The sequence below is a fragment of the Lupinus angustifolius genome, unplaced genomic scaffold (genome assembly GCF_001865875.1).
Source record: "Lupinus angustifolius cultivar Tanjil unplaced genomic scaffold, LupAngTanjil_v1.0 Scaffold_62_9, whole genome shotgun sequence".
Taxonomy (NCBI): Eukaryota; Viridiplantae; Streptophyta; class Magnoliopsida; order Fabales; family Fabaceae; genus Lupinus; species Lupinus angustifolius.
In genome coordinates, this window is record NW_017723053.1 from 17,516 (window position 1) to 34,160 (window position 16,645).

The window sequence follows — 16,645 nt, forward strand, 5'->3', positions numbered from 1 at the left end:
TTCCTCATGAGTTATATCCATGAAAGAGGTCACTTTGGCGACATTTCACTTCATTTGGCTCACTTGAAACAATAGACAACCTTAATGGACAACCAAATAACAATTAAAACCAATGCACAAATATACCAAAGCCCCATAAACTTTATCGTACTCTCGCTTGGGCGAGGTACTCTCGTTTACGCGAGGTACTCTCGCTTGAGCGCAATTGAAGCTAATGCTTATGTTTGTCTCTCGCTTGAGCAAGCCTTATGTCGCCCGTACACTCGCTTGGGTGAGCTGTCGCTTGGGCGAGGATCTCCTCGCTTAAGCGCAATAGAAGCCAATGCTTCTGTTTAGTTCTCGCTTGGGCGAGACACTCTCGCTTGAGCGAGAGCACTGCGACAAAAGACGAACAGTGCGATTTCTGCATCGTTGTTCTTCGAAAAATCACCCAAAAATCAAGAAAAAATAGCAGAAAACAACATTCATTCATTTCAAATCCCTTTTATGTTTATGTTGAAAAGCATAAATGTTTTTTTAATCGATTGATGGCAAAAAATAGAACATCAAAACCCTAAATCAAACCAGATTCGGGGAAGAACATGAAAACCTAATTTCACACATGAATCATATTAGGGTGGCTCTGATACCACTTATTGGAGAATTTATCCATCCGAAATCCATAGATGAAACACGGAAGTCCTTATGACCATGGCTTTGTTCCCATAACCTAATGTTTATGCCCATACATAAACCCAAATGGAACAACCATGGTCCAGATCGAAGAAACCCCAAATGAGTTCATGTCGAAGACGAAGAACATACCTTGTTGAGCCATTTCCAGAATCTCGAAGGTATGAGGGTGAGATGATCTTCCAGATGTTAGAGCCCGAATGGTTTTCCTTATGCTTCTCTAGAGGGGAATGAGAATGCTTGGTTCTTGAGATTTTTTCTTATGGTGTCTTCTTTTTTCTCTCTTATATATGAGGAGTATGCCTTATATATATAGCCTTATGGATGAGTTGATAGTGTTATATCCTTATGGATAACACTATCCTCATCCTATCTTATTCTTTCAACAATTACACCTGAAAACCTGTTGTTCTACAAATGGGGACCGTAACCCATAAAAGTAACCCTGTAGTGGTTACTACTTTAGTTGCAATAATTCTGATTCAATCCATTCACCAAATCAGAAATTGCCTGAAGGTATCTACACTTATATTATTTCATGACACATATGCCCTTAGCCACCAAATTAATTACTGAAGATCATTTTATATTTTGGGTGATTACATAATGGCCATAACACAATTATAGAATTATATTTGTGACTCATAAATTGTCAGAAATTCTAACATACATCATTTTGAGTAATCGATTACACAATGTGATAATCAGTTTTTCAATTGGACAGAATACTTGGGTAATCGATTATATACATTGAGTAACCAATTACACTGTATGCTAATCAAAATACTCAGTTGGGAAGAATATTTGGGTAATCGATTACACAGTGTGATAATCAATTACTCAGTTGGACATAATGTTTGGGTAATCAATTATGCCAATGTTGTAATAGATTACTCAGAGTTGTTGCACTAGTTTTCATATTCAAATTACACTAGCTTTCACTCCAAAGGAAATGATTTCATTCCAATCAATTCCTACCTTTTCATAGAGGTGTTATGGCTTATTGGAAAGCCAATTTAAAGGCATTGGAACTCATAATTCTTACACATAACTCATATACACAATCTAAACTTTTCTGAAATACTTGTTCTGCAACTTGTTCTTAACTTTCATTTTATATTTTCTGAAGTTGCCTTAAGTGTTGTTTCAAAGTTATTCAAACCTTCTTTGCATTATTACTAAGTGTATAAAGAGTTATTGGATTGCAAGAGTTCATAGTGTCAAATTTTGTAAAGGCAATCCTTGCCAAAGTTAAAGTTTTGTTATTCGATTTGTTGAATTACTTTCTTTCACATGGGTGTGATAAGAAAGGGGATATAGTCACTTGGAAATGTTGTTTCCAAAGAGTGACATATGTATTAGAGAGTGAGTAAGATACAAGGAAGTCTCGGGGTGAGAATTCGTAATTACTACTCTTAATATCTAGTGAAGAAATCTCTTGTGCTACAAGAGTATTGGACGTAACCTTCGGTGGACAAGATGATGAAGCAGTATAAAATTCTCTGAGTACTCTCTTCTCCCTTATCTCCTTAAATTTGTTGATATTTTTCTGCATAACATTTACGCTGCTATTAACTCTGAAATTTGCAGAAAAATCTGTCACTGATTTAAGACAACTAATTCACTCCATCTCTTAGTTGTCATCTCAGTCTTATAATTGGTATGAGAGTTTTTTTGAGTAAATTATTCTCAAAACTGATCATGTATCTAAGATGGCCACAAGATCATTACTGGGAGAAGGTTCCAACATCAACCGCCCTCCAAGTTTTGTTGGAGAATGCTATGACTTATGGAAAATCAGAATGAGAATCTTTATAGAATCTAAAGATCTGGATATATGGAATGCGATTGAGGAAGGACCTTATGAACCTTTCAGTGTTATCAATAGTGTAAGGAAAGTAAAGCCAAAATATTCATCGAATGACAAAGACAAAAAGAAGGTGCAATACGATCTCAAAGCAAAGAACATCCTCACTTCAACACTTGGCATTGATAAATTTTTTAGAGTATCAAACTGCAAATCTGCCAAAACTATTAACTAATAATTCTGAAAGAGTTTAAACACAAAATCTTGTTTAAAGAGAAGTTAATGAATTTCGCCTATATATCATTCTTTTATTTCATCATGATCACTCACTCTTCAGCTTACTGTTTTGAGTTTAAGACATCATGATGGTTGTATATCTTGTATTTTCTCAATTTGCAGACTCGTGTTCATAAAAACAAAAATGACAAGTGTGGTCTTGTCCATATCACCATTGGGGATGGGGGTAATCACGAAGGCCTCGTCAACAAGTAATTAACATTTTAATGTGAATTGTCATTTTAGTATTCTTAATTTTAAATATCACTGAAATGTGAAAACATCACCCAAAATAATCTATATGTTATGTTCTTCATAATATTAAAGGATTTTATAAGATATGTGTTTATAGGTACATAGAACTTAAACCAGATATATCATTATTCAGAGAGGCTAACTTTGAACATGGAATATTAGAGGTGTTTAATACAACACATGCACTTTGGAATTGGCATAAAAATGATAATGATGAAGCAGTTGTTAGTAACACTGTCTGGTTGACAAATCTCTTCTCGAGTCATCATTGTAAAGTCTGATATTTATGAAAAATAATGTACTTGTCTATTTTTATTTACGTAGGAAACATGGTAGTTAAAGGGATGGCTTACTTTGTTTATTCTTGATCATTTTAAAGAAAATAATAGTATAGATGGATTTTGGTTCAATCTACATATTTTGGTTCGACAATATACATATTATTTTAAAAAAAATTAAAACCATCAACTTCTAGTATCCAACCCAAAATGTATGTCCTATTTATTCATCAAAATTGAAGCCCGATAACGAGGGCATGTAGGCCTTTTACATTAAAGCTTCGCTACTCGAATATTTTACATTATTGAGCATTTTGACTTTTTTATTATTTCTGCAGTTTAACTTTTTGAGTTATTTCAAAGTAGTGTAATTTTAGTAAATTGTGAATGCAAGCCATGATTCTTGTTTTTTATGTGACAAAACTCGTTGCAACGCATTTTTTGTTAAGAAGTCGTGTCTCACATTCACAATTACCCTTTATAACTTGTCTATAACCAATCTCGTTTCTGCAAGCCACAACTTTTAGTGTTTGAATTCGTTTTGTTTCTTGTAAAATCGTGGTTGGAAATCATATTTTCTTACTTTTATTATTTGTAGTAGTGTGTTCATAGACACTATTATGGTTCTCAATTTGTATTCTTATTGTTTGGGGATTGAGTATTGAATACATACTATCCATGTTAAATATGATAATTTGTAGTTAAATTTAGTTAGTTAGATTAATTGGCTAATCATAAGAAAATTAAATCAAACTCCATTTCGTATAGTATGGAGAGAAAGTGGAAAAGGAAAGGGCCAAGAAACTGCTTAAAAAGTAGAAAAAGCTGAATGGCAGAGGGGATGAAGAACTATTGTGGCAGTTAAACAATATCAAATTTATAGAAACATCGTGATATTATTATCATCAATTAGACATTGTCAATGCCAAAATAGGCAAATATAAATTACTGCAAACAAGTAGGTACATCATATTTTGACTTCATATTTTAGTATAGATAAGTAAAATCTATCTACTATTTAATAAAATAAACTTCCACCACCTCATCAATTGTCACATGGTATCTCCTCCTTCACGCCACCTCATCAATTGTCACATGTCATCCTCTCCTTCATTTTTTTCTCCTCCTCAATGGTTCAATGGTAATCATGTATAGTTTCTCACACTATATTTGTCATTTCTTGACAATTATTGCATTTAGTAAATAATTATTGCATTTTTATGGATACATCTTAAATTCTATTTTGAATTGTCATTGAGGTCTATGTCTCTCTCTTCGAACATTTTTTCTCTCTCAACAATCTTTTTCTCTAGATTCATTTCATTCTGTCTCTTCTTTATCATCATTTTTCTTTCTCTTTCAATCATCCTCTTTAAAATGCATTTTTTTTTATTTTGTAGATTTGATGTTTAGTACATTTTCATTGATTTTTTTGTTTGTTTTGTAGATCTGCTCTTATTTTATCATTGATTTTTTGTATAATTTTTTATTGATTTCCTTATTTTATAGACATGTTCTCACTAATTTCATTATTTTGTAGATATATTCTTCCAACAATTTTCTCCTTTAGCGTCTGATAAGCAAAGGTATCTTCCTCAAAATCTATTACATTTGTATGGTATGTACGCAATCTCCATTATATTATGGTGTGTACGCAATCTCCATTGTATTGTACATATATTCACTTACAATATTACATTTATTTGTCTATTTATTTTTGTTAATAATATATTTATCTCCTTATTTTATCTCATTGTTATCATTTTCTCCTTAATTTATAGTTTGCTTCTCCACTGAAACATCTCTACAAGTTAATTTTCTCAGAAACACCTAGAGTGTATCATTCTCTAAAATAAGGTAAAAATCATGTTTAGTTATTGATACCTTTATTTTTTGCTTCATCATTAGTTATTCAATAACTTATGAGTGTTGTATTTTATTTTCTCTATTCGATGATTTTTATTATATATGTTGTTTAATACACTCATCTTGGCTCAATATTTGTGCTCTTGGAAATTTTACTTAAACCTCATTACCTTATTTAATTGTTTGCTTAGAAATTTGAATTGTTTGAGTTGTCAACAACACAATATAATGTCTTTGTTATTTGTTTCTTGATTTTTAGCATTCATATATATGAAGAAGAATAATGTCTTCATTTTTATTTGATTTATATTTTTTTTAATTTACTTATAATTTCCAAGTTTTAAGCAATCCTCATTATGAACATAAATTTGCAGAATTATAAGTAATAAATTTTGATTGTGATAATCAACTAATTTGATTTATATTTTGTTTAAATTATTTATGATTTCTAAATTTTAGGTAATGTTAATTATGTAGATAAATTTGTAGAATTATAACTAATAAATTAGTGCAATAATAATTAATTTTATTTATATTTTATTTTGTTTAAACATCATAAATAATATAACATACGATTCAAAACTCATGAAGAAATAGAGTAGTTTGAATTTTTTATAAGTTACAAAAAATAGAATATAAATTTGTGAATCAGTTACAAAACAGAAAGAATCAGTTACCAACATAAATCAAAACATATCGGAAATAACAGTTATTATAAATTTACTTATGATTTCCAATATCCTCTTTGTTAACATTTTTTTGGTTGCCTAGATGTTTTATTTTGTGAGTCACCTTAAAATTAGGCATTAAAGTTGAAACCAAATTATTCTCTTGGTCGTTGGCCAAGGAGGAAAACGTATTTATATCTTCCAAGTTTGAATTTTGTTAAGTTATAGAAATAAAATATAAATTTGCGAATCAGTTACAAAACAGAAAGAATCAATTACCAACATAAATGAAAACATATTAGAAATAACAGTTATTACAAATTTACTTATGATTTCCAAAATTTAAGCAATACTCATTATGAACATAAATTTGCAGAATTATAACTAATAAATTTAGATTGTGGTAATCAATTGATTTGATTTATATTTTGTTTAAATTATTTATCATTTATAAATTTTAGGCAATGCTAATTATGCAGATAAATTTGTAGAATTATAATTAATAAATAGTTCAATAATAATTAATTTCATTTATATTTCATTTTGTTTGAATATCATAAATAATATAACACATGATTCAAAACTCATGAAAAAATAGAATGATTTGAATTTTTTATAAGTTACATAAATAGAATATAAATTTGTGAATCAGTTACAAAACAGAAAGAATCAGTTACCAACATAAATCAAAACATATAAGAAATAACAGTTACTATAAATTATAATGCCATATAACGTAAACCATTCGTTATAAACATGCATTAATTATGATTTAGTTTCTACTTTAAAATTATGTATTATAGTTGTTATGAAATTTTGAACATTATTTTAAATACATAAATGAAATATGTTGTAATTACACATTTAAATAGATCTTAAAACGTTACCAATTAATATCATTTAATCATTTTTAAAACATAAATGATTCTCTTGGTCGTGGGCCAAGGAGGAAAACGGATTAACATATCCCAATTTAATGCTAATAAATTTTTATTTTGTGAGTCACCTTAAAATTAGGCATTAAAGTTGAAACCGAATTATTCTCTTGGTCGTGGGTCAAGGAGGAAAACAGATTAACATCTCCCAAGTTTAAATTTTTTTAAGTTATAGAAATAAAATATAAATTTGTGAACCAATTACAAAACAGAAAGAATTAGTTTCCAACATAAATGAAAACATATTAGAAATAACAGTTATTACAAATTTACTTATGATTTCCAAATTTTAAGCAATACTCATTATGAACATAAATTTGCAGAATTACAACTAATAAATTTAGATTGTGATAATCAATTGATTTGATTTATATNAATTATTTATGATTTCTAAATTTTAGGCAATGCTAATTATGTAGATAAATTTGTAGAATTATAATTGATAAATAATTCAATAATAATTAATTTCATTTATATTTCATTTTGTTTGGATATCATAAATAATATAACATATGATTCAAAACTCATGAAGAAATAGAATAGTTTGAATTTTTTATAAGTTACATAAATAGAATATAAATTTGTGAATCGGTTACAAAACAGAAAGAATCAGTTACCAACATAAATCAAAACATATTAGAAATAACAATTATTATAAATTATAATGCAATATAACGTAAATCATTCGTTATAAACATGCATTAATTATGATTTAGTTTCTACTTTAAAATTATGTATTAAAGTTGTTATGAAATTTTGAAAATTATTTTAAATATATAAATGAAATATGTTGTAATTACACATTTAAATAGATCTTAAAACGTTATCAATTAATATCATTTAATCATTTTTAAAACATAAATAGTAGAAAACCAATCTTATTACTAATAGAAAGAATAAACTACGATATTATAATTAATATGGAAATTTTGTTGAAAATTGTCTTCACATAAAAATGATAGATAATGAATTTATTTCATAAAAATAACAATTTTTAATACTAATTAGAAGAAATGTAGATAATTCTCTTATGTTCCTGTAATCAAGGAATATGAGGCATTAATAACGAAATAAAGAATTTGGAGCAATAATAACGATGTTTGAGAGTCGTATGATGATATGATAGTTAAGGTGAAAGAGTTTAAGGAATGACGAGCCTCACCCATAGCAAACTTAAAACTATAAAAAATGAGTTACAATGTGGTTTGATTGTTAGGGGTGGAGTGAATGAGATTTAAGGTTTAATTATCACCCACAACAAATACTAACATACTAATTATTGTTAATTGAAAGAATGTGTTATCATATTACAATTAATTAGGACATCTTTTGTTATTATGTCTGGCAAAAAAAGATAGACATTAAATTTATTTCTTAAAAATAATAATTTTTAATATTAATTATTGAAATATATTTTAAAACATTCGCATTTAATTATTTTTATAAACTTTAATATCATAAATCCAATATCACTAATTATGTTGTGAAGACTTACTTCAATACTTCAAGAGTAAGTTTTTTCCACTTACTCCTCATCATAGCCATCCATTAAAGAGATAACTAATGATTTAGATCTACTTACTAAATCAAACCATTGAATTTCCCTAGAATTGATGACTAGGATGAGTAGTAAGTTTAAAAAAACCTAAGTTTTATTTCTATCAAATAATTATTTTTAATATTAATTACAAGAAAAGTTGGTAATCCCTAAATGTTTCCTTTCCTATAATTAAGGAATTTGAGGCACTAATTATGGAATATGTAGTAATTACACATTTAAATAGATCTTAAAACATTCTCAATTAATATCATTTATTCATTTTATTTGTCATCTATCATTCCCTACATATCATTAAAATATTATTGTACAAAAATTGTATGGATGAAGACATATAATCAAGACAATGATACAATTTGAAAATATTGTAATAAAATATTGTAATTGTATATAATCGCTAACACAAAAAATATAATCATTAGGATGTATTAGTTAAATTATATTTTTTTTTATAATTCTCATATCTACATCATTCCCTACCTAATGACATATACATTTGTTAATTTTGATAATATAATAGATGTCATAGTTCAAACTTCAAAGTACTTATCCAAATCTACAAGATCGCTAAAAAATAAAGAATTTTTATAAACAAGGATAATACTTGCATCAACTATTGAAATTATTGAACAAATAAATGAATTTTTTAGTTTAATTCCAAATAAAAAAATTTATAATTCAATCAGTTCTTAAGTTGAAGCAAATATTTGTAAATTTCATAATATTATGTGATAAAAATGAATACAATAGTTCTGATTCTATTAATATGTGTAATACTAATGATGGCCAAAATTCAACTTATTAACTCACCAATTTTTAAATACATTTGTAGTTTTTGGTCTTCCTAATCATATAATCAAGTTTTTCCATAATATGATATTGTGTATATTTAATATTTGTGAGGTTGAACAATGAAGGCCATTGAATTTTGAAAGATATATAAATTTCAAAATAACAAAATTTGAAGTTGTTTCTTATCTTAAAGAAACAATATAGATATAATATATATGTTCTTAATCATGTAATAAAAAAGTACCGTCCCGTGCATTCGCACGGGTAACTTGCTAATAAACAATTTATAATTATAATAATTTCATACAATGATATAGTGCCTAATGATTTATATGTTTTAGAGGTCCAAAGTTTCAACCTAATTAAATTCCACTGTATTACGTTTTTTTTCCTTCTAATTTATAAAATATAACATTGTAGCAAAAACACGAAACAATAAAATTGGTATGAGTTTTTTATGTACTAAAAACTCATACCCAACCTTAGTGTTTTGTGTTTTTGTTAGAGTAAGGTTGGACATGGGTTTAGTTCAAACTTGAGACTTCTTGACTAACAATATATTTATAACTGTTGTATGAAATTATTATGACTATGTATGGTTTATTTTATTTTTAAAAATAACTGAAAACCTAAGAAAAGTGTGGTCTAGAAACACGATTTCTTGAGAAAACAAGAAAATTAAGAAGAAAAATCATGGTTGGGAACTACGATTTTATAGAAAAAACACAAGAAGGTAATCGTAACTATCAAGCATGATTATTAAAATAAAAATTAAAAAATGAGAATCGTGAATAACATGCACGACTTCCTCATAGAAAACGAAATTAAAGTCGTGGATAACAGCTGGCGATTTTTGTTCTATTTCTTTTAATAAATAAGGATCGTGGCTAATCATCACGGTTTCTTGAAAATGTAATATTTTCTTAATAAATCAATAAGTTATACAAAAAATATAATAAAATAATCAAAATACTCGAATAACATAAAATTTCCTTTGCTACTCCATCCAAAACTATTTAACACGTTATTTCTCACTTTCCTATTTCATTCCTCAATCCCTAACCGTCATCTCTTCTATCAAGTAGAAAGAGGACAATCGAGGAAACGAGGACCACGTTGCCACCTTTAGCTACTACCAATCTCAGACCGAGGCTAATCTCTCTAACGTATATGATGCAATCTTCAAAGTCCTTCATTCCCACATCACCCCTATTCTTCTCCATCAACTTCATCGTCAATATAAAAAATGATTACAATTTCTATTTCACTAAGTTCAAGATCGACACCCAACACAATACAACAATGAAAACACTCTCAACCTTACGACACCGCTCATGTATTTAAATCTTTTCAATTTATTCACTACAAGTATTATTTTTATTTTACAATTTATATTATTATATAGTCGACTCAAAATTAATTACACAATTTTGCAATCATTTTCATCTTTTAGGTTAAAGTTTCAACCTTCGTTCATCCTCCTTTATAGTGACATTCTTGCTACAACCTCTGATCAACTACCAGGTAATTTATATTATTCATTTTATTTTAAATATTTATTATTTTTTTATGCTATGACATACCTAAATTTCGAAATGTAAATTTTATCAGAAATCTGATTTTTATTTTATTTTTTCCAAGATGTAGATCTTGTAACAAAAAAATTTATGTTTATGATTTGCATATAGTTACTTTGTTTATTAATATATATGTTATGTTAATAATTGTGGAAAAAACTAAGCTTGATGAGAGTTTAATTTTTATCCTTTCATGTAATATCATTATTTTTATTTATTACCAATATGATGCATTCCCCTTTTCTTTCTATCATGAATGGTTTGAAGATTGGATTTTTACTTGTAGTAACTAGGGCCTCTTTGGTGCATTCATGAAATTGCCGAAATGTGTGATTATGAGGATACTATATCTCTTTTAACTTTTATTATTAGCTATTAGTAGTGGGCCATCATCCTACCTTTGCAAAGCTTTGATGGGCTCAAAGTCAAATTGAAACATGAAACTAATTATTGGGCTTAAGAAAATAAAGTTGTGTCCCTAACTAAGGAGTATAGCTTTTGATGAGAACATATATTTTATCAACAACAAAAAAATGTATGTTATCTCATGTGTGATTGCTTGTGATTGGTTAAAAAAATATATAATTATTAAACATTTAATTTAACTATATTTTTCCAACTACTCCTACAACAACAGCTATCTACTAGCATATGCAATTACACACTTTTTATGATAGCATATGTGCTCCTACTTTTGACATTTTGATATGATAAATATCATTAATTAATATGGATTTTTTAGTGTATATCAAGGACATTTCATAGTCAGTAGACAATGATTAATCACTTTCAAAACGTAGAGATCATGAAATTAGTTTTACTTTTACTCCACAAATAAAAGCTTTTTTAGGTACTGTGATCATTAAATAAGTTTAATGGGTGTGCAATGTCATTATAATGTTTTTATACTATCTATACTTCCATCCAATGGAAATTAACTTATAAGTAATGGATGATATGAAAATATTTATACTGTGAGTTCCAACATCTTTTGCTGTAGAGTTGTACATCTCTAGTAGGCTTAAAATGCCTGTTTTTTAAGCATAAATCTCTTGTAAATACATTTATAATATACATATTTTATGTATGTAAAAATCTTGTAATTCCAAGCATATCCTATCTTGTTACATGTTAATGACCACACGAAAAAAAATCCCAAACATATACAACATAGATTGATTCCTCAAAATTCTTAAAGGGAGTGAAACGAACAAGCTCCATGTGGGGTAACTCTCATCCTCACAAAGAAGAAATTACACGCATCCAAAATAACTACATGCCAAATATGATGTATCTTGTTATATCACTCAACCCAAAGAGTTTTGGGTCATGCAATCCTTGATCCTCTTCCCAATTATTTCATGCACTTTTCCTTAATTTGGCAAGAAAATGAGTCAAGAAAATGAGTACTTTATGCATGATACTGGTTTAGCCTATAATTACTTTTATCCTGATTATAATATAACATAAAACAAATTGCCATCAGTTGTAGCTCACATTCACATTATAAATGGTTAGAAACATAACTTATTTGGAAATTCCACTAGAAGTTACAACCATATTATAAGTATCTTGTTTTAAAAGATTGTTTTAGCTCACATGATAAATGCTTAGAAACATAACTTATTTGGAATTCCACAAGAAACTACAACCATATTATAATAAGTATCTTGTTCTAAAAGATATATTATTTTAGGGGCACATTATACACCCTCCACATCCTTTTTTATGGCCCATTTGTGGAACCCTTTTTAATTCTTCTAACCATTTATCTTGTAAATGTGAACTACATCTGATGGCATTTTGTTTTATGGTACTCTTTGTGGAATGCTTTTAATTTTTTTTATATAGAAAATAAAAGCACTCTTAATCTTAGGCATACAAAAGGATATATATTTTTTAACATTGTGTCACGCTTAAATGTCTCTGATTATTTTTTATGTGTCATAAGTTATAATAAGTATACAAGCGAATTTATATTCATGAACGACCACTTTCTTCTTTCGCTCTGCTCCCCCAACAAGAGGAAAGAATTGTTTGTTGTAAATATTATATATACATTAGTATTTAAATAACATAAAACAAATTACCATCAGATGTAGCTCACATTCACATTATAAATGGTTAGAAAGATAACTTATTTGGAAATTCCACAAGAAGTTGCAACCAAATTATAAGTATCTTGTGTTCTAAAAGATTGTTTTAGCTCACATGATAAATGGTTAGAAACATAACTTATTTGGAATTCCACAAGAAACTACAACCATATTATAATAAGTATCTTGTTCTAACCATTTATCTTGTAAATGTGAACTACATCTGATGACATTTTGTTTTATGGCACCCTTTGTGGAATGCTTTTAATTATTTTTATATAAATAAATAAAAGCACTCCTCTTCTTGGGCATACAAAAGGATACATATTTTTTTTATGTGTCATAAGTTATAATAAGTATACAATTTGCATGAAATATTATTTATACATTAGTATTTAAATATCATAATATAGGAACATACCCTTTACAAAAGTATATATCATATATTTACAAATTTATAATGAAAATACCAATTATCAACAAGCCCTGAACCTCTAATAAAGTAAGATATACGTTAAAGTTTAGAATGATAGATTCTATAACTAAGGAAACAATGAGATAGTGCCGTGGAGTACTGTTACAAGTCCACTAATAAGTGGCAGTTTCTCCTCCTCCAACCAATTAAGTATCAATACACAAAAACCAAAAAGGAAGAATAATATCATGGCATTGAGAAAGCATGATTATTGCCAACACTGCTCTAACACATGAAATATGCAATGAAAAATGAGAATCATGAAGGCCTAAAAATAGCAGAAATGCAGGATAAATAAAAACAAAATAGTAATTGATGATAGGTATGTGTATGATGGGGTTCCAGATCCAATCCAAATCATCATTGCATATCTTGCCATGGCTAGTCTATCATCATTTTACAAACAGGATAACACATCTTCTATCCTAAAAGTATATATAATTTCATGGGTCATCTTCTTATAATTAATTAAAAAAATAAATTTAAATTAAAAATTTAATAATTAAATATTTTCTTTACTAATTATAAATGGTGACACATAAAATAACACCTGAAATGTCATCTCTTCAAACCCATCTAGTCCCATTCACAATATTATGCTTAATAGTTTTTAGTGTCAATATCATTTTCTTTTCTGAAAAATTGTAAGTGTACCAATTTGGTAAAAAGTTTGACAAAATTTCAAATTGGTCCATAATATTTTTAAATGTGGATCATAATAATCTTTATTCTTTTCATTTTTCAATGATCAATCTTATTAACTTAAAAAAGTTGATAGAGTAAAGGGATCTTCAGTAAAGAATTTATTCTCTTCTATGCCTTTTCGCCAGGAAAAAACAGAAACATAACCAACCCCTCATGAAAAACAATCATTCACATGACATAAGCATCATTATAGAATCGAACACATGAAATCTCAGTTTCGTATAACCAGCCTCCTTTTATTATGCTTATACATGCATGATTGTTGTGCCAAAGTAATGAGAAACACACCCTCACCTCACCAATCTCACCCTTTTCATCCTTTTTACTCTTCCTCTCTTCAATTTTTTGCTCTATAAATTAAGATATCATTGCTTTCTTTCTCACTCACTTGTCTTCATAAACTCACATTCAAGAGTCCAATTTGCTTTGTCTACCTACCTTCAAAAGGTGATTTTTCTAGAAAAGTTCACCATAGAAAGAAAATGGCCCCCTCCCCCTCCTTGTCTCATATTTTAGTTCTGTTTTATTTTCTTCTTTACTTTTACCAGGAAACATAATTAGTCATGTACTGTTAGTTTGAGACCCTTTTGAGGGTACTGCAACAACTAGTATTTGGTTTAACTTGTTTCCACATTGGCCAAATCTTTATTCTGTCTCTGGCTTCTTTTACTTTTATGTGTCTGGGTTTTATACTTAGCCAGGAATGTTATTTTCGGCTTTCTTCAGCTTTTGTTTGTGTGGGTTCTATAACATTACCCCTTTTCATTATAATTTAATACAAAAGACACTGAATTATTTTCTTGTCTTTCTCTAACTCTACGTCACCCATTTTTATGTATGGAGGGGTTTTAAGCAATATTATGAAACCTTGGTCATTGATCAAATTAGAAATCTTGCATAATCTTATATAATTCAGTTTTATTGAATTAGATTATATATAATTATATTAAAGTAATATTTCTCTATTTTATTAAAATGAAATGTAGCACTACAAATTTACAATAGTATTTCTTTATTTTTATTTTAAAATTTTAAATGAACCTTTTAGTTTGTTTATCTACTTATTCTATTTTAACCCAATTGAACAAAAAATGTCACAGTTCAAAGGGGGTCCAAACTCTTTTTTTTAAGAGTGCAAAACAAAATTATTTATAAATCAGTCTAATCCTAGAAATATCGATTTTAAGATTAATTTATATATTATAATTTTATTAATACTTATAACAACTTTTGGGTATGTTGTTGATATTAAAAAATTGAATACCACTAATGTAGTTATGTGTGATAGTTACAATTTTGTTTATTACAATTACACACAAGCACAATACACAAAGAAGATCTCCATATGAAACTTGTCTCTTATGTTCTACCTTTATCCTTTTCTTCCCTCTAGAGACAGCCGAAAGAAACCATTTTTTTTGTGCTTTCAATTGAGCGTAGATTTGGACAACTGTTATTCCACCTATCTGTCTCCTTCTTTGATTGTTGATACAAACCATATGTTTAATTTTTTTGGCATAGTGGTCCAAAACACTCAACCCTCTATACTTTTCACTCTTATCATTGGCTTCTTCATTTAGATGTCATAATTATATCTAACAAAGCAATTCATAAAGTAACACATTCACAAAGAAGCTTGAATGTAAATTGTTTTTTCTTCCTTTTGGGTTCCAATTAAGTTGCTTCTTTATCGTAATTTCCTTAATGATGGCATTGCCTCATTTTTATTATGCGCACATGCTCTCTTTTATAACTACTTTGGATTAAATTGTTGTATTATATAATCTGAAGATCTTGTTCCTATTTGTTCTGATATACTATATTTCTTTCTTTCTTGTTTTCATAGTCATGGAAAAGCTGAACTCAGAGCTACTATTGAAGAACATTAACATAATGAAAGAGAATGAAAGGCTGAGGAAGTTAGCTCAGCAACTAAATCAAGAGAATCAGACACTCCTCATTGAGCTCAAACGCAAGCTCTCAAACGATGGCAGTAACTCAAACAATAATGCTTCAAACAACTCAAATTCAACTCAGAATGCTTCTCATTCCAACAATTGATCATGTTGGAGATATTAAGGAGCATCAACATCATTATAGTAGTATCTGCTTTTGTTTTGGTGTAAAACCATAGTAAGCATGTCAGTGTTTGTGGAGTCAGTTCCATATAGGTCAATATAAGCATTCCTCCATTATGATGCTATATATTATTTCCATTTCTATGTTTCATCATTTCTTCTATGTTTAGATGAGTTTCTGCATTAAGTGGTTGTATAATGTGTCAGTGTATTATCTTCTATAAAGGAACATAAATTCATGTTTATAGTGGTCAATGGTCATTGCTTCTCTCTTTGAATAATTATTTTCTTCAAATGTTTGAGTTGTGAAAAGATTTCTTATACTCTATGAAAAGGTGCAATTTGAAATACATAAATGAGATGAGTTGAATAAATGGTATGTGTATTTTTTAAAAATGTACCTAAAAATGAAAAGTGAGTTGCATAACTTGTATGAACGTGTGCGTGAAGCAATGCTTAAGTGGACCTGTCTGAAAAAAAATAAAACGTGGTTACTCAGGGTGTACTCACAAGAGAGACCAACAATGTGTTGGTATATTGATGTAAGACACCATAAATCCGACCAAAAAGTCAAAAGTTCGATTTTTTGGGAGTAATATTTATTGGA

The 16,645-nt window shown here is 28.3% G+C and overlaps 1 long non-coding RNA gene and 1 pseudogene across 1 annotated transcript; both read left to right on the forward strand.

Annotated features, from left to right (window-relative positions):
• Positions 1-3,291, forward strand: part of LOC109339235 — a 10,415-nt pseudogene extending 7,124 nt beyond the window's left edge.
• A 12,734-nt stretch (positions 3,292-16,025) lies between these two features.
• Positions 16,026-16,290, forward strand: LOC109339234. The gene is made up of 2 exons (XR_002106640.1): positions 16,026-16,111; positions 16,143-16,290. It is a non-coding gene; the product is annotated as an uncharacterized LOC109339234 (long non-coding RNA).
• Positions 16,291-16,645: the final 355 nt, after the last annotated feature.